The sequence below is a fragment of the Pogona vitticeps genome, chromosome 3 (genome assembly GCF_051106095.1).
Source record: "Pogona vitticeps strain Pit_001003342236 chromosome 3, PviZW2.1, whole genome shotgun sequence".
NCBI lineage: Eukaryota > Metazoa > Chordata > Lepidosauria > Squamata > Agamidae > Pogona > Pogona vitticeps.
Window position 1 is genome coordinate 159,154,450 of NC_135785.1, and position 26,434 is coordinate 159,180,883.

At 40.2% G+C, this 26,434-nt stretch overlaps 1 protein-coding gene across 5 annotated transcripts in view; it reads left to right on the forward strand.

Moving 5' to 3' along the window:
- FARP1 (FERM, ARH/RhoGEF and pleckstrin domain protein 1) overlaps positions 1-26,434 on the forward strand; it is a 239,662-nt gene that overhangs the window by 89,644 nt on the left and 123,584 nt on the right. The window lies entirely within an intron of this gene.

Sequence of the window (26,434 nt, forward strand, 5' to 3'; positions counted from 1 at the left end):
ACGGTCAAGTCAATTCTGACGTATCACAACCCCTTTCAGGTTTTTCTAGGTAGAGACTACTCAGAAGTGGTTTACCATTCCTTTCTTCTGGGGACATCCTGGGACTGCGCAGCTTGCCCAAGGCCAAAGAGGCTGGCTATTCTGAGAAGCGGGGGAGGGCGGATGGACCTCCCAACCCCTGGCTCTGCGGCCAGATACCTAACTCACAAAGCTATCCAGACTGTTAATAAACATTATTAAAACATACAAGAGACTCTCAGGTAGACCATAGATACAGATGGGGTATTGATTACATATCTGTATCTATTTATATATTCATATAGATAGAGGCAGTGAAAGGAAGAGGGAGATAGTTGCATGTCTTTGCATATATGTTGTGCATAGCTACTGAGAAGAAAGCTCCAGTCAGTTCGTTGGAATTTCCTTGCAAGTAAGTGTGAGCGCCAGAGTGGTGTAGTAGATAGAATTATGTATCTCCGGAGACCAGGGTTCAAACCCCCACTTGAAATGGTAAAACCACTCCTCACATATCTCAACATACTTTGAAAACGCTGTTAGGATTGCTATAAGTTGGATATACCTTGATGGCATATAACCCACAAGTGTGTAAAAGATTGGAGCCTTTTACAGAGCAAATCAACTGATTAGGGACATCATTATTAGCCACAGTGTGCCTGCCCAACAGAGCCTGTGAGCCTCAACATTTCGCCCACTATGCCCAGTGGTGACAGCAACCTGCTCTTAAAAAAAATAATCATACTGATAAAGGTATTTGCTTCCAGATGAGCCATGGGCTGAAGTCAAGTGTGCCTTGTGAGATGCCCGAGAAAATCCTCACAGAACATATAATAAGTCACAGAGTGGGTTGAGCAGGCCAAAGTTCAGATCAACAGGGTTGCCTAGTTGGAAGCATCCTTTCAGTCAAGGCAACTAAAAATATACTGTGTATCAGAAAAAGCAGTCCAAGAAAAGCAGACAAAGAATAGTTAGGAACATACAGTTACACCAAATCCTGACCTGCCTGCTGTCAGCCACCTCCCCTTTCCTTTAAATAGTATTGTTGTGAAGCTGAAATCAAGCTAAGTAGGCGGCTGCTGGATCTGGTTTCCATGACAGCAGAGATGTGACAGATCAGGGCACAGAGTGAATCCCAATACCATCTATCCCTCTTTCTCCTGTTGAGAAAAATTATGGCTATTTATACAATTTCCCATTTCTTGCTTGTTTGCTTACTCAAAACACATCACATAGGATTTTGTGTGTGTAAGACAGCCGTCTGTACAGGGCTGTATATAGAGAGACTTCAGACAAACATGAAGTAAGATATAAATTCACTAAATGTGTGATAAATAAATTAAACAGATATAAATTATGTAATTAGAATTAGCAGAATAATTAAGTTACTTAATGTAAATAAATATGATCAATCTGATCTATTGGGAAGTTAGAGGAAGCTTCTTATCCCAATGAATTATTACTGCTATTGTTGTGACAGTAAAACATTTTCAGCAGTTATGGAATTCCCTCTTCTAACAATGGGTTATCTATAATGTCCATACCCATTGTGGCAGAGCTTTTCCTTTACAATATTGCACTACCCTTCCTCCCACTTATCCTCAACTATGCCCAGTATTCTGCATATCTCAATGGAGTCTTCATCGCACTTCCTTATTGTCATGTCATTTTCTGGTGCATCTGCAATTTGTCCAGAGTTTCCCTTGGGTTCGGCTTGAGGGTACTGTATGTTATTTACTTAATTTCACTGGTAGTGTATTTCTGCCTTTTCTGGCAGCCTCTTGCATGCTTATTAATGACATAAATCTGGCTATGCAGTGTCACTCGGATGCCTACAAGTTTCTGCATTTAGCATTAAAGTACTTAGCTGTTATTGGAACAGGAGCAATTTTCTCTCTGGGCAGGAATGCTGCTCAAACCTCTGCTTCCTTTCTTTTACTCCATCTTCCAGTGAACGAGATCCTCTTTATTCAAGTGTAAGTTGATTTTATCTTTATGAATTTAAAAGGTCTCAATCATAAACTTTTCTGTTTGGGATGCTGAAATCAGATATCCTTTCTCATATGGATGTTGAAAATCAGCAGCATGGGAATAAAAGGAGGAATGAAAAGAAATCCATTGGCTGAAATCCTGTTGTTTAGTGTAACGTGATTTGTAAACGTTCAGTCCATTCCTAACCTGCACAAAAAGAGGCCCTGCCACAATTCTCAGGTGCTTGCATGCACGCTGGCTGGAATATTGTATGGTAGGGAGTCTACATTTATCCCTGCTACGAATGGTTTGAATGTTTCAAATTGTATTGTGCTAAACAACATAATTTTATCTATTATAACATACCTAGATTTCTGGTAATACACATTAATGATTTTTCTAATTTATAAATACGGGCAGATGTGTAAAAGGTGACCTTACTTTTTTCTTCGGAACAACATGTTCCTTATTTGTTATGTCTACTTGTAACCAAATTCCTTTGTTTTGTTTTGTTTATTATTAAGAGGAAATCAGTCTTTGACAAAAAAAATTCTGGTTTCCCTCCATTGATTTTCTGTCTTTCAATTAGTCCATGGTTTGATCATTATGGACAAAAAACTTCTCAGAATTTGACTTTCAATCATAGATAACATAGTTGTTGAAATATAAAATTAATATATTATAATTTGGTTATCATTTTAGTAGATACAAAAGAATGAAAACTTAATTGATCTCATCATGTGGGTTCCTCGTGACTGAGATCCCTAGTGTATTTATATGTAGGACATTACTTGAAAAAAAGAGGGAACTGTAAATTAGACTGGAACGACAGCAGTGCATATGAGCTTTTTATTATTCCGCCAAAGTACTGCTTTTTAAATTGAAAATCACCAACTGCTTTTACCATTGTGAGGAGCAAATTTCACCTTTCCATGGTGTTCATGTGTGCTGTCAAGTCACTTCTAACTTGCAGTGGCGATAGTGTTTTCAAGTATGGTTTACTTGTGTTACCCCACACTGAGTGTCCATGGCTGACCTAATCCGACAGTCTGTCTACCTCACCATATTGGGTCTCCATAGTTTTTAGCAACAGTTGGAAATTGGAAATAACCCATATGCCACTGGACAAGGCATTTTAGTCCTCCAAAAGCCTATGCAGTTTTTCAATAATCAGAAACTTTGTAGGGGGAAGAAGCTATCCCAGCGCTATTCCTTCATCACTTTGCTTGAGTAGTGATATGTACAAATAGGAAAAATGCTCAGTGGATTTGAAAAGTGCAAGCTGTGTGCGTTAGTTCAGCTGAGGTAGAGCCAGAGCTGTCAGCAGAGACAGAGTTAAGGGGGTCCACTTGGGCAGAACCAGGTACCTGTATCTTGTTATCCATCATCTTCTGTTGCAATGCCCTTAGGTCATGTAACAGTGGATTATATATGTGCAGTGTATCACTGAGTGGGAGAAGAATGTCTTGCCTTAATTCAGAATGGTTATGCACTATCACATTTGGTTCCATGCCATTCTGCATTCATGAAGCACGCCTCTTCCTCTGAAGAGGTTGACTGGTGTAGCTCATCTTGCAGCTCTGAAGATGATGAGGAATATGTTCCAATGGATTTGCAGAAGAGAGTGAAACTAAGGACATTTCAGCAGTGACTAACAATTAAACCAATAATGGGTTCTTCCCCTTGTTTCACAAGGGCTGTGTGTGGTCTCCTTCAGCCCATGCTACTGTCTCATCCATTAGTTTAAAAATGGCCTTCTTTCTGTTTTTCCTTTTTTGCAAGTTTCCTTTTTTATTATCAAACACAAAACAAATGTAAAACAAGAACATGTGACTAAGCAAAGTAAACAACAGCAACAGCAAAAGGTAAATCAGTTTTCCAGCCTTTGCTGAGCACTTACTTTTCACAGGATCATAACCCAACCAGTTCTAAATTAATTGAACAAATTAATGATTAAGATTCTTCTGCAAATCGGGGGTTCACTGCAGGTAATGAGGCCTTTTGTTAATTGACCAGATAGCCCGGTGTGATTACTTTTTCACATACTCAATAAATGTGAAAAATAGTCTCTCATCTGAGTCTGGTACTTTCTGATCTTTTAGTCACTGCATAATGTTAGTTGGTTAATTGACAAATGCTGTTCCTACGCTTGGCCATAACATTTATTAAGGGACAGAAGTGATTAGTATTTAAATAACACATTGCTGTTATCAGAAAACAGGTTTAGCAACAGAGTTTTGTAAGTGTAAGGCAGTCTGCCGATCAGGGCTAGGGTTAAGATGTTTTAAAATATACATCTAGCCACACTACACAGTTTAATGTTCCCCACAGTGCAGCCAGATGCTGCTTTTACAGTGGACCCTTGACTTACAGACGGCTTGACTTACAGACTTTTTGAGTTACAGACTTCTCTGGCCACAAAATTTAGGTTTGACTTGCAGCCTGAGAATTGACTTACAGACCAGAAAAAAACCAAAATGGAACAAAAACGGCCTGTTACGGAATTAATCGGTTTTCAATGCACTGTAGGTCAATGGAGACTTGACCTACAGACTTTTTGACTTGAGAACCACCTTCCAATACGGATTACGTTCTCAAGTCAAGACCCCACTGTACATGCACAGTTCTCTGGAAGTCCAGTGTGTAAACCAAAGCAGGAAATAAACCTTTGTGAGAGCCACCGTATTTCACCAGGAAGACTAGAGGTATAACATTAAAACCCATACGGAAAATAAGCTTGGGGTTGTAAATCCCTGACCAGTAAGAATGAGGAAAAATTCCTGTAGGCCTAGATTTCGATCCACCCTGTAAATTTTTTGCAGGACTATGATAACAGATATCATCTGATACTGTTGCTCAGGATTACATTAAAAAAAGTATTTTGCACCTTGAGAACAAATCAATGAATCCAATTAAAAATATTATTTCCACCCTAGATGAAAATATAAGCAGTCTGCCCGGTAAGAACCAGAACTTCCTAGTAAATTAAACCTATTCAAAATGTTACTTTTTCACCCTCTTATCTTTTACATTTATATTCCATCTTTCTTCCAGCTAACCTCAAGGGCAGCATAGATGGCTCCCCTCTTCCCTGCTTTGTTGTCACAAAACCCTGTGAGGTAAATCAGGGTAACAGACTGGGGCTGACCTAAGGTCATCCAGTGAGTTTCATGCCAAATGGGGATATGATCCCATCTCTCTCCAGTTCTACTCTAATGGTCTAACCATTAGACCATGCTGGCCCCCACTAAATGGGATACATGTCACTAGCCCATGGAAATCTGAGATAGAGTGGAGAAAGAACCCCACTTGCACAATGTTATTCCTAATATCCTGATCAACGTGGATGCCAGCATATAAACACCCAGCAGGAATGAGAACTTGATAGCAAGTGCATCCCGTTCCAAATGTTTTCATTATATATATGCACATTGTGCCATAAAAATCTGAAGTGAAGAGGCAAAGACCTCTTGCTTAAAATATTTTTCCTACAGTAGGTCGAAGAAAATATATTCCCCAACACCAAATGTTCCCCATTAAAATTTATATATGTTATAGTATTTAAATATGGAATATGGTTGATGTATAGTTTTTTAACTGTTTTGAGCTGCCTTGGGTCCTCTGTGGGGATAAAGACAGCATACATATACATATGTACGTGCATACATACATATATACACACAACTGATCTCTGCAGTATTTAACACTCGCCAGAAGACATATTCAAATTGGCCTTAAAAATGTGTTGTTCTTATTTTGGTTCTCACACATTCTGTGTTGTTTCTCATTTGTTTCTTTGCCATGCAGCCATTTTGAAGATTGTATGTCCCACATAGGAATGTGCAGAGCAGAACAACAAATGACTGCTAGTCAGTTCTTGTTGCACATGTCTTTATGTACTTGAAAAATTTACCCAAGCCTTTACTGGTTCTTAGGGTATTCCAGGACCATGCCTAGTTGTATTTCCTAAGGACTCTTAGAAAGCAGCAATTGACTGAGAGTTTGTTAGCTACCTTCTATCGGAGTTCGATTGAGAGCATATTATCCTACTGTCTCTGTGTATGGTTCACGAGCTGCACAATGGCAGAGAAAAAGGCAATTCAAAGGGTGATTAAGACGGCCCAAAACATCATTGGCTGTTCACTCCCCTCTTTGGAAGAATTGTATAAGAACAGATGTAAGAGGAAGATATCTAACATACTGAAAGACTCCTCTCATCCCGGACATCAGCTCTTTAAATTATTACCATCGGAAGGAGAATTAGGGTATTGAAAGCAAGGACAAGCAGATTCAAGAACAGCTTTTACCCAAGTGCAGTATTGAGTTTAAATGCGGGGTCATACGTTTTTGGTGGAATTTTAATTGCTGGGAGAAACGGGGTATTTATATTTGTATGGTGAGTGTTGTGTATATTTTTAACTTTTTTTTTTTGTAGTGGTGTTGTCCAGTTTTACCTTGGGGAAGAGCACCTCATTTCGTTGCACCCACTTGTGAGTGCAATGACAAATAAATTTCTCATGTCTTATGTCTTATGTCTTAGTTGCTTGTTTTGCCCTTGAACAAAGGAAGGGTGGAGGGATGTCATTCAAGTTTTGTTGGAGTATGCAGATAAATTGTGTCCGAGTATGCAGTGGGTGATTCTGCCAATTACTCAGTTCTACCCTGCTATTGGAGCGCTATTGTGCATTGATCACATCCTGCCCCTCCTCTCTCTTGTGTGCCTCGAAGAAGGGCCTTTTCCAAGATGGAGATTGGCTGAGCACATTCTGTCTGATTGCTCTCTCTCCATCCACACTTGCATCAATGCCTTCCAGCTTTAGGGGGTGGTTTACCCGGTTTAGAAATGTTCTTTAAAGCTAAAGAAGCTTGCATGAAATATGTAAGACAAACAACCTTCTTTGTTTTTCACTCAAATGCTATATTTTGACCTTTGCTACTGAAATAGTATTGTCTGTAGTTAATAAACCTTTTTCTAAAGTTATTACAAGTTAACTCCATGTTTTTGACACTGTACTTAATTTAGCCCATTGAAGATAATTGGTCAGAACACACCATGATCTCTAACAAGTTTAAAATAAGATGTTCTGTTTGTGGAGAGAGAGTTCCAGATGTTTTGGAGGTCCTTTCATTGTGCCCTTTTACTAGCTTCATTATTTGCTCATGGGTATGTGTTGTTGTTGTTTAGTCGTTAAGTCATGTCCAACTCTTCGTGACCCCATGGACCAGAGCATGCCAGGCCCTCCTGTCTTCCACTGCCTCCTGGAGTTGGGTCAGATTCATGTTGTTAGCTTCGATGACACTGTCCAAACATCTCGTCCTCTGTCGTCCCCTTCTCCTCTTGCCAACACACTTCCCCAACATCAAGGTCTTTTAACGCCTCAGCTTCAGGATCTGTCCTTCCAGTGAGCACTCAGGCTTGATTTCCTTTAGAATGGATACGTTTTATCTCCTTGCAGTCCAGGGGACTCTCAAGAGTCTCCTCCAGCACCACAGTTCAAAAGCATCAATTCTTCGGTAGTCAGCCTTCTTTATGGTCTAGCTCTCACTTCCATACAACACTACGGGAAAAACCACAGCTTTGACTATGCGGACCTTTGTCGGCAAGGTGATGTCTCTGCTGTCACCATCTGCAATGATCATGGAGCCCAAGAAGGTAAAATCTGTCACTGCATATCTTGCCCTTCTATTTGACAGGAGGTGATGGGACCAGTAGCCATGATCTTAATTTTTTTTATGTTGAGCTTCAGACCATTTTTTGCACTCTCCTTTTTTACCCTCACTGATTCTTTAATTCCTCTTCATTCTATGCCATCAGAGTGGTATCATCTGCATATCGAAGGTTGTTGATATTTCTTTCAGCATCCTTAATTCCGGCTTGGGATTCATCCAGTCCAGCCTTTCGCATGATGGATATGTGTAGGGGTGGCCATTTTCAAAAATGCTCAGACAAACTCTGGGTAAATGCCTGACATTCTGTCCTTCCACAGGCTTCAGTAGTCATCATTGGGCATGTCCAAAAATAGTCAAGGTGGCCATTTTCAGGCATGGTCAGGAATGATAACAAAGTCCTAAGTTAGTTTCCTGCTGCCAAGATAGCAGTGTGTGTTTTGGATACAGAATATATAGGATGTGCACTGTAAGTAGCAGTTTTCCCTCTGTTGTATTGAATTTGGCTCTTCAGGTGTTTTAGAGACTGAAGTGGAGCAGTGCCTGATTTGCTGTGAATGTCTAGCCTGCAGCTGGTCTTTTTGCTATTCAGTATCAGTGTTGGAAGTTTTTATTTTCCATAATCATATAATTCAGGGGTCCTCAAACTCCGGTCCAGTTCCGGTCTGTGGCCTTGTGGGAACTGGGCCGCGGAGACGAATCTCCGCCTGCCTGCATGGTGGCCATGTCACACTCCTGCGGGGGGGTCGTGCTCACAAAGGGGGTGTGTCACACTTGCAGGGGCATGTAGCACTCACACAGGAGACATGTTGCACTTGTGCAGGGCCATGTCGTTCATGCACATGTGTGCATGTGGGGGGTACCCCCGCCCCCCACAGCACATGGAGCCGCCCCCCCAGCTGGTTCGCAGTCCCAAAAAGTTTGAGGATCACTGATATAATGAATGTGGGGAGCTAAAACCACCAGTGCACATCACATCGAGCTGGTGTGTGTGAGAAAGAGAGACAGAAATAAACCAGTGGGATCAAGCCTCTTTTCCTGTTTAGCATTTGTAAATAACTATTTGTTGATATGCAGATTCAGACACCTTTTTCGTTCTTTATTATCAGTGTAGTTCTCCTTAACTGAAGAGAAATTACACATTCATTCATTCATTCATTCATTCATTCATTTATTCAATTTATATGCCGCCCACACTACCCAGAGGTCTCTGGGCAGCTTACAATACATGTGTTTTCCTCCACAATAACTATCAGCACATCCTCCTGGATAGAAGCTAGCACTAGAAGTGTCTGCAGTCAAGTTTGTGGTTCTTGCCTCCTGCAGTACCTCTGATTCCTGAGGCAGTACATTTATTTTTATTTTTACCTAATTTAAGAGTTCCTGGAGTAGTGAGCGCTCACTGATAACCATAAGCTCAGCACTACTTGTTACATTCAATGAGCATAAATATTACATATTCTTACAGGGGAAAAATGCTTCAAAATCAAATTTGTGCCACTTGGATGAGGTGTAAAGAACGATACAGTAAAATTACAGCATGATGAAAATTTCTGGTTAGTATTTTTTTAATCCTTTCTTTCTTTCTTTCTTTCTTTCTTTCTTTCTTTCTTTCTTTCTTTCTTTCTTTCTTTCTTTCTTTCTTTCTTTCTTTCTTTCTTTCTTTCTTTCTTAACACTATTGTTATGTACACATCCTAGTTACACAATTCCATCTGTATCATATTGCCAATATTTCAAATGCCTTTCTTTGTGTTTGGACTTCTTATCATCCTTTTAAAAATCACACTTAGAAATGTTTCATGCCTTTTAGAGCTGGAAATCTCTCTTGGGCAAAGAACCAACTGTGGACGTCTGCTGGTAGAACAGGAGATTCAATTCATTGCATCTCACACACACACACCCATGTGCTCCAGCCCTGGAGGGCTGGTAAACTTCTGTTTTTAGACAGTATGGATTTCTTGCCATCAAGAAGGGAAGGGCATGAAAGTTTGGCTGCATTGACACCTAACTGCCAGTGATGATTTTAGTCCTTGATTTTATTGTCTGGTACTTTACTCTGAAACAGTGACTTCTATGTTGGCTTGGGCATGTTGTGAGAATGGCTGATGGTCGGATTCCAAAAGATCTCCTGTATGGAGAATTAGTGCAGGGAAATCGCCCCAGAGGGAGATCACAGCTGCGATACAAGAACATCTGCAAGCGGGACCTGAAGGCCTTAGGAATGGACCTCAACAGATGGGAAACCTTGACATCTGAGCGTTCAGCCTGGAGGCAGGTGGTGCAGCATGGCCTCTCCCAATTTGAAGAGACCCTTCTCCAGCAGGCCGAGGCAAAGAGGCAGACCCGAAACCAGCAAAATCAGGGAACTGGACAGGGGACAAATTGTATTTGTCTTCAGTGTGGAAGGGATTGTCACTCTTGAATTGGCCTTCTCAGCCACACTAGACGCTGTTCCACGTCCTCCATACAGAGCACGTTACCGTAGTCTCTCGAGACTGAAGGATGCCTAATTTATCTTTACTCTGAACAACAGCCTCTTGCAATGATAATTTTATGACTTGGCTTGTGGAGTTTCATCCTGTTTCATGGATCCTGTTTTGTATAATTCTAAGGCTAAGATATTGGTTTTCACTAGAAGAGTTAAGCATAAATAGACAATGGGGAACTCCATTGAACAGGTATCAAGCTATAAATACTTAGTCTTCCATTCAATCTAGATCCTGGCTTTCTCAAATAAAAAAGTCATAGCAAACTCTCAGAGGACTGTTGCAGCACTGATGAGATTTTTCTGTATAAAAGGTGGCCAATATATCTTCAGTTATCCAAGTATTTATAGCTAAAATAATCGCACAAGTGATATGTGGATCCCAATTGTGTGGTCATGTTAACTTTAGACCTTTAGAAATTATTCAGACTAAATTTCTGAGAGCTGTATTTTCAGTTTCCATAGGTAAAGGTAAAGGTACCCCTTTACTGGACAATTTTGTCCAGTCGTGTCCGACTCTAGGCGGTGGTGCTCATCTCTGTTTCCAACCCATAGAGCTAACGTTTGTCCACAGACAATCCTCCATGGTCACGTGGCCAGCGTGACTAGACACGGAACACCATTTATCTTCCCATCGAAGTGGTACCTATTTATCTACTTGCTTTTTGCATTTTTTGCATGCTTTTGAACTGTTAGGTTGGCGGGAGCTGGGACGAGTGATGGGGGCTCACTCCGTCATGTGGATTCGATCTTACAACTGCAGGTCTTCAGTGGTTTAACCCGCAGTGGCTTCAGTGGTTTAACCCGCAGTGCCACCACGCCCAGGATCTAATTCTTGTTAAAGCTCGTGCCAGGGTATACATGATAAACTGCTGGCTAAACTTTGATCTTTCTACCAGTAGGACCCACACCATTAACATTGTTAGATACTTTTCAATTTAAATGGAAAAGGCACCTGTCTAAGGAATTATTGTCTCTGGGATTTTCTCCCAGCACCTTAGTAGCGCTTGGTTACTCTAAAGCCAAATCAGTTGTTAAGCAGAGAATCTAGGACATAGAATTACAAGAACATTTAAGTTTGCTGAGTAAATATAGAGGCTTAGGCAATAAGATTTTTGTGGCCTCTATCTATTTGGCTAATTTAATTTTTCCCAAATTCAGGAAATCCTAATTTAATGTCTTGCTTCTGTGCTTTTGAAGAGGAGATACCATGGAGTACCTTATCAGAATCATTTATGTCCCTGTAACAGTTGGAAAGTGGAAACTGCGGAGCATGTTCTTTTACACTATTCTATCTACTGTGGCTTTTGTAAAGGATTTCTTTTTATCTGTTCTTCAGAAATTCCCAAATAGATATGAAGAATTTTATATCTCATTGTACTTTCTGGCAAGTTCCTCCATATGAGATAAATTTTACATATTATGTGAATGCACAGTTTGGCATAATGTACATTGGACCTTTTGTTTTGTTTTGTATTGCACTATTTGCTTGGTGCTGGTCCTTGACCATAATAAATTCAGTTTCATTTCATATGCTGTCAACCCTTGGAAGTTTTAAAATAAGCACAATATAATATATACACAGAAACAAATTGGGGACTGTGCTGCATCTTTTGGGAACTTTTCTGTCTGTGATGTGAAATGTCAGTTTTCCTGTAATGATTCTATTTATGAAGTATAGGGAGGAAATGCCAGGCATTGTTTATACATAGAAAGGCATTCACTTACACATGTCAGGAAATAATTAGACAGGAAACCTGTTGTCTGACAGTATGTTGCTATTCAGCTTAGTTCTTTGTAGATGTAGTGCAAGCATTTGCAACATACCTGTTCTTGAATGTAAAACATGTCATTCTGCCTTTATCCCTTCATAGTACTTGTCGCTATTACTCTGAAGAAGTCCCAAAACATCTTAAATGAAGCTTTTAGAAATTTTAAAAAATATGTTTTATATTTATATATTATAATACGTTGGCTACAATCCTCTTAGTTGTATCTGCTGGTGTATTTCAGTCCATGCAAATCTCAACAGCAAATTACAGCAAGTTAGGAAGTCAGCATGGGCATTCCTGTTGTGTGCCAGTCCATACAACTTGGTGGGCAACAGCAAAGGTCTATGGCTAACTTCTTAACTGGCAGTAATTCACTGCTGAGATTTATGCAAGCTACATTACACAAGCATTTTTTAAAATGATCCAAGCCAAATATTCAAAACCTTTAAAGTGTTACAATACCTCATTTTTTGCTTTGGGTTTGTTTTGTGTATCTTGTTGGACTATTTAAAGTACCAGACTTCAAAGAATCGAATATCAAACAAGGCTCATGAATTATTACAAGGTGTGAAGTGCAACCAAATACCACTGTCACTTAGAGCCTTGCATGAAATCTGTATTCTAACCCACATGTCTGAAAAAGTGGACCATGTTCCATGAAACTTACATTAAAATGTTGCACTTAGTCTTTAAGGTGCCATAACATGTTTCATTGCTTTTGTTTTGTTTTGTGTTTCTTGTTGAAATGCTTACAAGACTAACATGGCTACAACTCTGAAATATTTTTGTTGCAGATTTGAATCCTGGTGATTGCGTCCATATAATGGGGAAGAAACTGGGACACATTAGATATACTGGGGATGTTCTGTATTGCCTATACTGCCTCTCCATACACCTGGGGAATTGTTCTCAAATGCCTTACTCTGAGAACAGATTCACTTACCTTCTGCCCATCTTCTCCTACCTCTGTCTACTTCACTGTCTCTTCCCCCTTGCTTTACTCATCCATGTTCAGGGGACATGACGATGTGGAAATCACCGGCTGAAAAATGCCCATAAGGAAACATTTTCAAATGACACACTCACAGAACGTTCAGATCAGTACAGAACAGAGTGGCAGTGAAGTCCACAGTTTGCACTGGAGCACAGCAGAACAAAAATTCACCATTACCTAGGGCAGTGGTTATTAACCTTTTTGAAGGAAACGCCCCCTTGAGCCATTGAGGAAGTTATCATCGCCCCCCCTCCCCGCGGTGATGATATCATTTATTTATTTATTTATTTATTTATTTATTTACTTACTTACTTATTTATTTATTTATTTATTTATTTATTTAAGACACTTAAATCCAATGACACCTGAAAACAAAATTCAATTCCAAGAAAATGAAATGCCCCCCAAAAGTAACATTTAATGATTTAGTTGCAAGCGAATTTTAAGACAGAAAAAGAAATATTAAAAAGCATAAAAACAAACCGCAATGCAGGAACTAAAAATTTCAAGACGAAAACTCTGAAACTAAATTAAGATTGGAGGAAAATATATATTCATGCACATTGTAAAAAGGTTGCAGCCATCTTCACAGGTTTGGCTTGCTCCAGTGCCCCCCTACCGCCCCCCTTCTGCTCCAGTGCCCCCCTGCCGCCCCTTTTCGTTCTACCGCCCCCCTGAAAAATGAAATCGCCCCCTGGGGGGCATTATCGCCCACGTTAAGAACCACTGACCTAGGGTGATGCAAAAGAACTCAGAAAGCAAGTTTTTTGTACTACTTTGGCTCTTTTGACACCAATTTCAGTCTTGCATTGTGTGGACACTGGGATGCGGTACTACCGTGTTTCTCCGATAATAAGACACTGTCTTATTATCTTTTGGGGGAAAGAAAAGGGCAGATGGCTTATTTTCGGGGGAGGGCTTATTTTAATGACCTGTCATTAAAATAAGCCCTCCCCCAAAAATGCGATCTGAAGAGAAACCAGAGCATTTTTCCCCGAAAGCTGGCGACAGCCGCACCAGCAGCAGCAGCGTTGGCGGCGGCGGCTACTTGGGCTCGGCCAGGGAGGAGACGGAGGCTGGGGAAAGGCAGCGGCTGAGAAGAACTGGGCTTCTCCTTCCTGCTTTCCTGCTTGGCTCCTCTCGCTTTCTGGCTCTCTGCGAAGCCCTCACCACTGTGGAAGCGAAACGAGGAGGAAGGGGAGCCAAAAAGGCGGGCTTTGCTGGGAAGGGGGAAAACACAGCGAGCGAGCGTGCCCGCTCGGCTTGCAGGCGATGCTCCTCGCTTTGCTGCCTTGGTCGCCTCCTCCCCTCCGCCTTGAAGCTTTTGTTCTCCTCCTCTCTGGTCCGGGGGCAGGAGCGCCCGCGCGGCGCCCGCAGGGCTCGTGCCTCTCTCTCCCTCGCGCGGCGGGCAGGGGAGTTCCAGGCGGAGGAGGAGCTTGCGCGGCTGTTGGCTCCCGGGATCCCGTTCGGCGCGCCCTGAGACGAAAGCACTGCCATGAAGGGCGAAGCTCTGCTTTCTCCCTACTGCATTCTGCTCTGCTGAAGGGATGTTTTTTCGCGCCCTCGGTAAGCTTACCCAGGGCGCAAGTAGGGCAACAGGGCTTATTTTTGGGGGAGGGCTTACTTTAGAGGAATCCTACAAATTAAGGGGAGGGCTTACTTTCGGGATAGGTCTTATTATCGGAGAAACACGGTAGTGCCATGGGTGCAAAGGAAATTGAACAAATGCTGAATGTGAAAGTACTGTAAGTCATAAACAAAACAACACAAAATACAGTCACAGGAATCCTTTTTATAGCATTGCTGCTGTAGGACAGCTTAATTTCCTGTTTTAGACCAAATGAAATTTGTATCTCAAACAGTACCCTCTAAAAATGGCAAAAAGTAATTTTGTGTGAAAGAACAAAATACTCACTTTTAATGAAAGCAACAATAAAAAATAAGGAAAATAAAGATCGCAATTAGGTAACAGAAATATTATCTATCACTTAGTAGTCAAAATATTTAACACCATCAACATTATCCTATATGAGTAGTAATTAGGGATGATAGAGGGGTTATTAAAAACTTTTGAAGGGCACTGGAGAGACACTATTTTAACCATTATGCCATACCATCTTTCATCATGTTAGCATTTGCCAAGCTAGAATGAGTGATCAGTGCCACCATATCCCTTTAAGTGTTACATTACTCACAACAAAACCTTAAAGCCTCGTTTTTTAAATCCTCCTTGGACATATTTACCTTAATTACATGAATAGTCTATTGGTTAAAGATCATATGGGAATTGTTATATATGATATTAATGGGTTTAATTCATTTTAATTAACTGTGAATTAACAGGGGAATCTATTTTGGATCCAGTTATATCTCTGAGGCATAGGGATTTAAATCTGAAATGGTTATTTAACGCATGCTAATTACATCAAGAAAATTCTACAGTGCCATTATATACTGTAGGTCATACAACAAACCTGGTATTTGATTAAAAGGTCAGCTTCATATGACAAATAATGAAGAGTTTTGAAAATTTTGTGTGCATAGCTGGGAGGTTCAACCAACTGCTGTCTTCCTGGTCTGTTTGCCAGTATTTTATCTGATCAGAAACACTTTGCAGGATGTCCCTCCCTCAGATGTTTTTAGGTTATATTTTAGTATATATAGGCTAAAAATGTGACCCGTGAAGTTGTCCCTGATTCACCCAAGTAGTGTGTTCATCTCCATCTTAAAATACATGAGAACTGAGATTAGCCCATGTTGCCCAGCACAGTGCGCTGATCTAGCAAAACTCCCCCACAGAGACTTCTGATCAGGAAATCACAAGCCTGTTTGCTTTACTCTTCCCCCCCCTTAAGTTCATAAATCTGTGGATTTGAAATAGAGTGTGAGAGATGGGTGAAATGGTGAATATCCTCCCATACCTTGGTGTGCATACTATACAAAATAGCATTTACTTGTTAAATATTTCATACTGAAATGATCTCACTACAATTTGAATGCTTGCCTTGTTTTATATGATTAGCATACTTATGGTATCCTCTAGGAGATGTGGATTTACTATACTGAAGGCTAAGTAGTAAGTAGTTTAACTTAATCCTCAATAGACAAACAGATGCTCTCACCAAAGGCCTGGCATCTGGGGCTGTCAACAGTTATTAAAGAGAGGTTCAGATGAGATAAAATTATCACTAGTCCTCACGGAAAGACTAGTAAGTAGAGAACTGTCTACTTGGGAAAGCTTGCTAATTTTTAAAAAGAAGCTATTCTCTCTTTCAGTCTCTTGCCAGGTGAAGCATGCAGTTTACTTGCTATATTCAGTCATAATGCCATTTTATTGTCATGGTGTGTTTTTATTGTGAGAGAAATAACTTTTGGAGTCTAAGTAATATAACCAAATCTGACTTCCATCTGGAGATTTTCTTTTCATAGCTGTAATATTGTGCATATGTTATTCATCCTGTCTCGGTCTTCCGGTGTTTGGTACTAAAAAAGGAGAGGGAGTAAAATTAGCTGAGACTACAGCTGCCTCAAAGTGAATTTGCCTACATATCTCATCAAGGCCTACGAGATTTACTTCCTGGTAACTACTTAAAACTACAGGCAGGTAGCGCAGTCTATACTCAGAGATTCATGGGCTATAGTAGATTTGGAATTGACAGAAGCCTCTTCTGTCAGTGCAACTGCTGTTGAGATGGTTGATCTTAGATATGCTGGCAAAGCTGAGTCTGCTGGCTTAGCAGAGCCCCAAAAGGGGGAAGCAGAGAAGAAGAGTTGCTTTATAATTTTCTCAGCCCATGTTTGCAGCTGAAATTCTGATTCAAAGTTAGAGAAGGTCGTGGTAGTTCTAAGTCATTTCCAACACCCCGGCTGCAACAAATTAAGAAGGGATTGGTTCCAGCATACTTGGCCAGTTAGCATAGCCACCCTACAGGCACAATCCTAACGAGTCAGGATGAATGGGGGCTGGTTGTGCAGACATGGAGCTGCTTGAGCCTATATTGAATCCAGACCCTTCCCAGGATGATGGAAGTTATTTCGGACTGCCCTCACTTTGGCCTTACTTTATGCTTGCCTAGTAGATGCATCCTTGGCTGGAGGAACTTTGGATCTGGAATCACACCTGCATTGCGAACTCTCTCTATCCTCTTTTTGGCTCTTTTCTTGGCTGATCTTAGCCAGTGCAGCAATGGTTCTAGCAGATCTTCTCTCGTATCAGCCAGCACAAGGGCAGTTATGCCAGCACGAGAATCTTCTGTCCATTCAACACCCGCTGCAGCTGGTCCGTCTTTCAGTCACAATTGTACTGCCTCTGTGACTAAATATAAATTAATGAAGATCGACTCATTCTCAAACCTCAGGACAAAATCTATATGCCAAACATGAAAACTTGCAAAAATAACCAAAAAATACACATTCACAGGATTTCAAAGTGGTAGCTCTCTTGCTCTGTGCAATCTTATCAACAAGAAACACAAAAGAAAACAAAAGCAAAAACAATTATAAAGAAGACAAAGGCATTGTGGCACCTTGAAGACTAATTGCTATGTTTTAATGTGAGCCTGCATGGAACAAGACCATGTCTTCAGTCATAAGAGTGAGTTACAGGAAACATTCATTTTCATTGGAACACTTGTGCTACAATTGCAGGACAGAAATAATGATATTTGATTTTGATGTTAGCCATTATTAAGCCCTGTTTTTCCATGGCATTTCATTTGTATACTTTGTACTTTATCTCTATCTGCATATCTGTATTACTTTTGGTGCTGCTCAAATTTCTTTCTCCCTCTCCCCATCCCCCCTCTCTGTATATAACAGATCCCCATTAGAGGCCCTAATAGTAAGCAAGCTTTTCAGGTTGGGTGCCTGCATGTACTCTGATACGGGCCTCCCACCCAATTCCTTGGCAGGAGAAATTTAAGTGTAGATTGCTGGTGATATGTCAGAGTGGTAGACCAAGATGCCAGCTTTGTTACCATGTGTGCACTGGAAGCACTTGTTACAGGATATTACTTTGTCAATAAAAATGTCAGTAGCCTATTTGTCATTTTTACAGCAAAGTTACATGTGAACGAATATGAGTAAGTGGACTACCACTGATTTAATGGAAACTTGCTGATAAAACTTTTTCTTCTAGCTGTCTGGTTCTAGTATATCTCTAGGTTGCAACAGAACCATTTATTTTCCTGTTATGGTACTGCTTGTCTGTCATGCTGCCATGAAAAATACGTAATAGCTATAAGGGTCCAGAGAAAACACAGGCTTAGGTCCTTAGAAGTCAGTCTTACTAGGCTATGTGAAGCTTTTGAAAACACTTCCTTTAAACCAGCCCAAGAGTCATAGGTGGCTGCCCCTCGGTGGGTAGTAGATGGCAGCAAAGAATTATCCTTCCTCTTAAGCATGTTGCTTTCCCTTTCTCTATAATGTAACAGTGTTTCTGCTGAATGAGCATGCTGTATTGCTAGATAGCTCAGTGGTTTAGGCTAGAGGTTGGGAGTTTGATTCCTCACTGTGCCTCCTTGAAGGGGCTGGACTTGATGGTCCATAAGGGTCCCTTCCAGCTCTGCAGTTCTAGGCCTCTGAAAGGCATAGATGCAGATACAGTTGTGCTCTGGACGATTACCCTGCTCTACAATGAATCCGCTTTACGTTGATGTTTTTGTGATCGCTTTTGCAATAGCAAAACGATGTTTTAAATGGGTTTTTTTCACTCTGCTTCTGGAACCGGTTTTTTGCTTTGCAATGATCAGCAAACAGCTGATCGTCAGGTTTCAAAATGGCTGCCGGCTGAAGAAAATGGCCCCCTGCTCTTGTCTAGGATGGATTCCTCGCTTTACAGGCACCGAAAATGGCTGCCGTATGGAGGATCTTCGCTAGACGAGCAGGTATTCAGCCCATTGGAACGCACTGAACGGTTTTCAATGCGTTTCAGTGGGTTTTTAATTTTATTTGATGACGTTTTCGCTCTACAGCGATTTCGCTGGAACGAATTAATGTCGTCAAGCGAGGCACCACTGTATACTGCCTATGGGACACTGGGGGAGACAAAACACAACTTAGAGCATGGCCTGTACACTAAAGCTGTCACTGGAGTCCTCAGTCTCCTGGTTGTGGTTACAGATTAGCTCAGTCTGGATTTATTCTCCTCCCCCCTTTATTCTGACCATTTTCTTTACCTTGGAATGAAAATTGAGATTCTGTATGGTATTGAGCATTATTAATGTAGCCAAAGCCTTCCGTTTGTAACTGCTTGTGTCAGATGTTGTTGGAACCTTTCTCTCAGTAAAGCTCTTGTCAATGGCTGTGACCATATCACTTAACTAAACAGTATTTTGTTTGATGAGTTTTAACAAAACATATTTGATTTTTGCAAGCATTTTATATGATTGCTAGTCCAATCTAGATTCAAAGCCCTCTCATGTCCCTGGGTATTAATTGTTTTGTGAGGAATGTTGGTGCTGGGACTTGGAGCTCCAAGAAGGCAGTACAAAAAGATGCATCTCTGCTGCATCATCAGAATATATGAATTGACTTTATTAGCTGTACAAGAATTCTTAGTGTATTGAGCAGATGCAGTTGTCTGGCCGCAAATGCACTAACCCAGTTAGATCTCTGTGGATCAGTATCACTCTTGCTTTGCAGAATTTCCACTACAGTATTCAAAATTTGACCCTCACAAGTTGACATTGTTCAGGGGGAAAAAAGCAAATAGTTTGCTTTTTTCTTAGGAACATAAGTAAAAGTTTCCTATGAGAGAATATGTAGGGGAATGAAAGTATGTCAGAATCATGCTACATGCTATGTATCAGCTATGTCTATCTGCTTTTCCTTTTTTTTTATTTAAAAAACCTATAATAAGGGACATGGTCTTGAATACCACTCAGGCATGTGTGTGAGTGTGTGTATCCCTCCATGGTCCCAATCTGGACTGAGGCCCTGTACCTGTAGTTTGCGTGGGAAAGGAACCTTTGAGCAAATGCAACAGGCCACAATAAGACTACTGGTGGAAAGATTAAAGCCTTCCTAAATCTTTCCTTACCCTTGACCAAAGGGATAAAAAGAGGTGACTGCATGCAGAGGTGAGGGGAGTTATGGTTCTAAACTACAGCTTCTAGTGGCAATTATGGCTGATATACAGTATTCTGGAAAGTGTAATCTAAGGATCTAGTTTTTGTCATCTCTAGCTGCATCTTAACTTTTCTGTCTCTGACAAAAAGGTAACATATAAGTTGGTGTTCAAACAAGGTCCCAGGTTCAATTTCCTGATAGATGTGTCGAAGATCTGCCTGAATCTCTGGTTAGCTCCTGCAGGCAGGATAGAGGGCACTAAACGGGGTCGACCAGCAAATGCTCTGTTTTGACTTAAGGCAGCTTCTTATGTTCCTAGTGCTCTCATGATTTAAAACATTTTATTAAAAGCCACAAGCAAGAAATTTATCACCAGTGAGAGAGTGTGATACCAATGTGGTCCTCTCTTATATTTATAGAAGTGTGTACTTGTATTGATCCAGTCTTGTAGGGAGGAAAGTAAGGAGTTGCTAGCACTGAGGACTAACTCATTAATACTGTGATGAAAGGTAAAGCAAATTCAGTAAGGCAGGGTAAATGTCTTGGTTGGTTCTGCAGAAAAACCTCTCTCTGTGTGTGTCTGTGTGAAATATATCAGTTTTCAGTCCTTCTTTCCTATTATATCTAGACTAGCTAACTCAGCAGCACTTCAGGACACTGTTTGGTAGCTCCAAAGGTCTGGATGGAAGCCTTTTGCACAATCCTTGGTCCTGCTTTGTTCTTGTGTTTGCAAGTACAAGAGTTAACTGCACAAATCTTATACAGAACCAATGTAAGCATTTTAAAGTAGTTTCCTTGTTGAAGAAGAACAGTTTGGGGGAGAGGAGAACCTAGTCTGTGATTGATGCAGACTAGTAAATCTTTATGGTCTCTTCACAAGGAAACAATTTACAGTTTAAACTGCTCCACTTCTTTTCCTGATTGTCTTGCTATCACGTGCTGTGGGTTCCCTCTGACTGCAGTAGACCATAATGTAGAGCTGACATTTTTTGTGTACGTTCAAGACATGCCTGTTTTTGCAAGCCTTCCTTGTGTAATACAGCCTGCTAATTATTTTACTATTTCAGATAATGTAGGTAAAATATATTGGTTGAGATCTTGTTGCACAATTATGTAAAAGGCATAACCTTTAGAAGAGAATTGCTGCAAGTTAAGGAATCTCTGTAAATATTATTTGTTGCATGCAGAACTGCACAATTCAGCATGCAACAGATAATGTGCACTGTATAGATATTTATTAACTTATAACAAGTCACTTCCAAAAGTTATGCTCTTTGCATAATTGTGCAACTATAGTATTTTACATCACTGTATATAAAAATAAGCATTGTTATATGTTGTCCAGTCACAACCAACCTATGGTGAAAATGGTAAGGTTTTAAAGGTATGTAAGACATTTAAGGGGTGGTTTTACCAGTGGCACCCCCCATGGCTGAGTCAGGATTTGAACCCAGGTCTCCTGAGTCCTAGATGTAACTATCCACTGCTCCACACTGGCACCACACTATATTGATATTGCTGTACTGTTTTATATCGCATGGTTTTGTTGACATAGTACGCCACTATGAAGTTCTCAACTTCTTGAAAATGATTAAATGCAAAATACATGTTCATAAATAAGGGTAAGATCTGATTGACTGCACGGGTTACTTGACAAGGATTAACTCCTGGCATGAGATCCATTTGCAGTTGTGTAACATGAACAGCTTTCATGAGCCAAATTTGTTTCTTGCTCCTATGAGTTTGATAAAATTGGGATAATCATCTCTCTTGCTACCACTGATGTTGAATTAACATTTGTTTTCTACTTGTTTAAGTCAAGCACCATTGTTCAGTTGGTTCTGCTCAACCGATGCCAATAATTTAAGCCTGCCTTCACTGAAAGAGTATGACCGTGTAAATGATTAATCCAGTTGGATCATGTGGCTGGTTGTTCTTTTTACATGTTGATGTTACTGTCAGGACCAAAGGGATTCCATTGCCAACAGGCAGTTTTAGTAAAATGCTGTAAAGGAAATAAAGTTTCTTTCTTGTCCTTTCTGTTTGTTATTGCAAGCATTGCACACATGTCTTCATTATGTTATTTTGAACGCAAATTGCAGCTCAAGCTGCTGTTATGCTTAGCTGTTTGGAAACTGCACAACGTGAAAAGGGCATCCAGTTTGCTACACTGTGCAAATTATTGTGTTTAAAAGATCAAAGAGAAAGAATGGGGGAGGCAATTGATAGAATTACTAACATCAAATAGTTTTTTAAAAAACTTTCCTTAACTGCTCCACTTCAGTCTGCAGATGTAGTCTTGCATATCTGGAACACTTCTCCATCTAAAAACGTGTATATGGGAGAGGAAGGTGGCATCCAATCTAGATTTCCTCTTAATGTACTGTTTTTCTTTAAGTGTATGGGACAACGTTCAAGCATATGGCATTGAAGCCTTGAAACAGGCTCACCCTGAATCTGCAAACTGTATAAATCAGTTTTTAATTGCATTGGATTTTTCGGTAAAACTGTAGTGGCAATAGAAGCATTATATCTCCTGATGTTTCCTTTTCGAAGTCAACCAATATTTCTTTCCTCAAGGCTTTTCCTTGGAAGGCAATTCACATTAAGTCTCTTTTCAGGAAAAAAATGGACTAGGGAGCTCTACAACTGATCCTAGTTAAGGTTTTCTACCATTAATGAAAAGTTACAAAGCAGGCAAAATATTAGATCAAAATATTAGATTGAATTTACTTGACTCAGTTGGTTTATCAAAGTTTTCTCTTTGATATCTTTTGGGACAATACTTATCTATATCATAATTCATTTGATGCTGTAGCTCCTTGGAGCACTAAAAGCATGTACATTTTTTATCATTTAATCACACCTTGGTTTGGATGTAGCACCCTGAGATTACTATAGTTTATCAAGCCTTTGTTATTTGAGTCTTGGTAGTCTGAAATTCCTTCAGTACACTTCCATTGGTACCAATTAAGAATGTGCCTTGCTCTTCTTTTCTTTTTTCTTTTCTTTTCTTTTTCAGCTTTCAGACCCACACCTACAGATAGGTACATTTCACTCACCTGGACCAGGGCCTAGCTTTGAGGCTTCATGGCCTAGCTCCAGGCTTGTTTCTTGTACAAAAAAATGAAGTTGTTATAATGTCACTGCTACTAGGCTCTGGAACTCCTTTCCAGAAGTAGGTGAAGACCTTTCTCTTCAGACACGTTTTTCCTTAGTGACTGTAGAAGACAGTAAACAGGATGGTTTATATTTTATTGGTCCTAAATCTGTTTTTCGTCGTCTAGTCGTTTAGTTGTGCCCGACTCTTCGTGACCCCATGGACCAGAGCACGCCAGGCCCTCCTATCTTCCACTGCCTCCCGTAGTTGTGTCAATTTCATGTTGGTTGCTTCGCAGACACTGTCCAGCCATCTCATCCTCTGTCGTCCCCTTCTCCTCTTGCCTTCACACTTTCCTGACATCAAGGTCTTTTCCAGGGAGTCTTCTCTTCTCATGAGATAGCCAAAGTATTGGAGCCTCAGCTTCAGGATCTGTCCTTCCAGTGAACACTCAGGGTTGATTTCCTTCAGAATTGATAGGTTTGTTCTCCTTGCAGTCCAGGGGACTCTCAAGAGCCTCCTCCAGCACCACAATTCAAAGGCATCAATTCTTCAAAGGCATCAATTCTTCGAGGCTTCAAAGACATCAAATCTGTTTTTAGTAATGCTTTTACCTAACATTTTAAATTTAATCTTATTAATTCTCATATTGAACTATTTACTGTTTTTAGCTTTTTAAATTGCGTTTTTAATTATATAAGCTACCTTGGGGCCTTTTTGAGGAGAAAGGTGGGGTAAAATATTTTAAATAAATAAATATTGCTTCCTGGAAGTGGTAGTTCTTCATGCAGCACCATCTTAAAGATTACCAACAGAAAGCACCGCTGGAGCTAGGCTCTGATCCAGTTGAGTGAAGTGTGTCTGTAGGTATCGGTCTGTGGGTTGGAATTCCCAGAATTCTGCCTGTGGAATTGTTGGGAATTGATATAAAAGAGAGAGAGAAAGTCACATTCTTAGTCTCAACCTGTCTTGAAAGGTGATTTATGTGGGTGATGTGGGTAGGCTACCCATGGGTTGATGACTTAAGGCACTCTCTTGGCCAGAGGCCTGGACTTTTCTACTTGTCCCTTCTCCCTTGATACAATGAAACAGGGATGCAAGAGGGATATCAAGAGTTGTTTGGAAGGTCTTCTAATACCTGGCATCCCTTTTGCAACATTAAAGGCAGTTGGGTTTCCTAGGAGCTTCCTAAAGCCAACAGGTTTGTTGAGTTTGTAACTCAGTTTGTTACATTCTGGTGGAATGTGTGTCATGTAGGTGCAGACAGTGTAGAAAAAAGAGCAAAGAAAGAAGAGCAAAAATGACTAATGGTATGGAAAATGAGTCTGAAGAAGAGGGGGTAAGACTAGTTATGTTTAATTAGGAAAAGAAAATATTGTGTTGTAACAATAATAACACACTTAAAATATGTAAAAATATTTACACAGAAGGAAAATTCTTCAGGGCTAGATTTAACAGACAAGACTTAGAAGAGTATGTTTTAGCTCAACATTTGGAGAAAATGTAGTGATGGTGGGAACAGGTTAACAGTGGAACCAGTTTGTCTTTAAATTGGTAATTGCAGGAGAACTTTTGTTAGGTATCCAGCCATCTCCTGAAACTGGCCAAGGTTTGGGTTTTTTTCCTGTTAAGTAAGGATTGGGCTGGATGACCTACAAGATTTCTCCAATTCTGTGATGTTTTGCCTAATTAGAACATATTCACCGTTTCCTCTTGAAGAGTTTTCAAGGACCAAATTCCTTCTGTGACCTCATAAAAGGAATTAGGAAATACTGTATATAAACTGAGAAGGGAGGAGATGGATGTTGCATGTGTTTACATGCAAGTAACCTTGCAAGTGAGGGGTTGTTGTTTGCATGTAAAATGATCCCAGCAGCTTGGAAGTGAGAGGCAAGCCAGAGCTACAAGGACACCAATTCATAACGTGGAAAAATACTATTTAAAACCCCTGAAAAGAGCTATTCAGCTGGCTACCTGAACGAATAAAGCTGGCAGGATGAACCTTTCATGGCAGCTTGTATTTGAAGCCAAAAGAAAAGTGTATTGAAAGCATTTTTTTTCTAGGCAGCATTTAAGAGTGGGAAACAACTTAGCATGCAGCTTTACAGATCCAACCTTCTTTCTGGAATTGTGCAGTCTTTTAATTTCACAGCCTTCTCCTTCTGTAACCAGAATAATGTGGAAAGTAGAAGATGTCCTTTATATTTGCCTTACTGATACAAACGCATGAAAAACTATGCCAGGTTCAAAGCCTGAAGACAAAGGTTCAGTGCTGTGTCTCAGAAGTGTGTTATTGTAAGCACATTGAGTGGGAAGGTTCAAGCATGCCCATTACTGTAGTGGCTTCACAATTTGTCTTGACAAGCATACTGATGGTTCTTTTTAAATATATTTTATTGTTTTATTTTATTAATAATAATACACAATAACATGGCAACTGAAGAGTCAAAATCCAGAAGAAATTTAGATCAAAACCAAAAAAAAAAAAAATACAATACATACTCCATCCCATACCCCTCACCAACCTCGAGGACTAACTTATTATTCATTCACACTTGTCGGAAAACACCTCTGACAATGGCTTTGTGTGTGGGTGAGAAGTGGTTAACTGGTAAAAACAAGGATTCAGCTTCTGGGATTTTCCTTTGCATGATGTCACTTTGTGAATGGTAATGAACACAAGAGGGTATCTAAGAGACTATCTTGACTTCCTGCCATTGGTGTTGTCAGCCTTCAGGCTGCCCTTGCTATGTAAAGCTTGGCATCCTTTTTCTTGCTGGCAGCGCAGGAACAATATTGTGCAGCAACACTGGGCCATTTCCTGGGATTTTGAACCATTTGTACAGAAGCACAGTATCCCACATTCATAAACCAGAGTACTTTTTAACAATTGAATTGTTTTTAGCTTTAAATATTGTTTTTTAATGATGTAAGTCGCCTTCATATACCCATTATTTTCAGCTTTAGGTACTGTTTTTTAATTAAGTCAGCTGCCTTGCATTATTCTTAAGGAGAAAAGAGAGGTGGAAATGTTTTAAATAAATAAATGTGTGGATGCAGTTTAAGAGTAATTCCATAAGTATCAGTAGAAAAGACAGTAAAATTTGTTTTCCACCATCCCACCTGACAGCGAAACCCACTAGGTGACCTTGGGACATCATCCACGGTCAGATTATCTCACAGTGTTATTGGGAAGATAACTTGTGAAGGAGAGCCATGTATGTTGATACAATAAGTGTATTAATTAATACCTTGTTTTCAGATATGTGTTTTGGCAAAAAAAAGAGGATCTTTTTAAATCTAGAAGTAAGGGAAGTCTGAGGCTTCCCATGTTCTTCTTCCTTTTTTTCTTTATTCCTG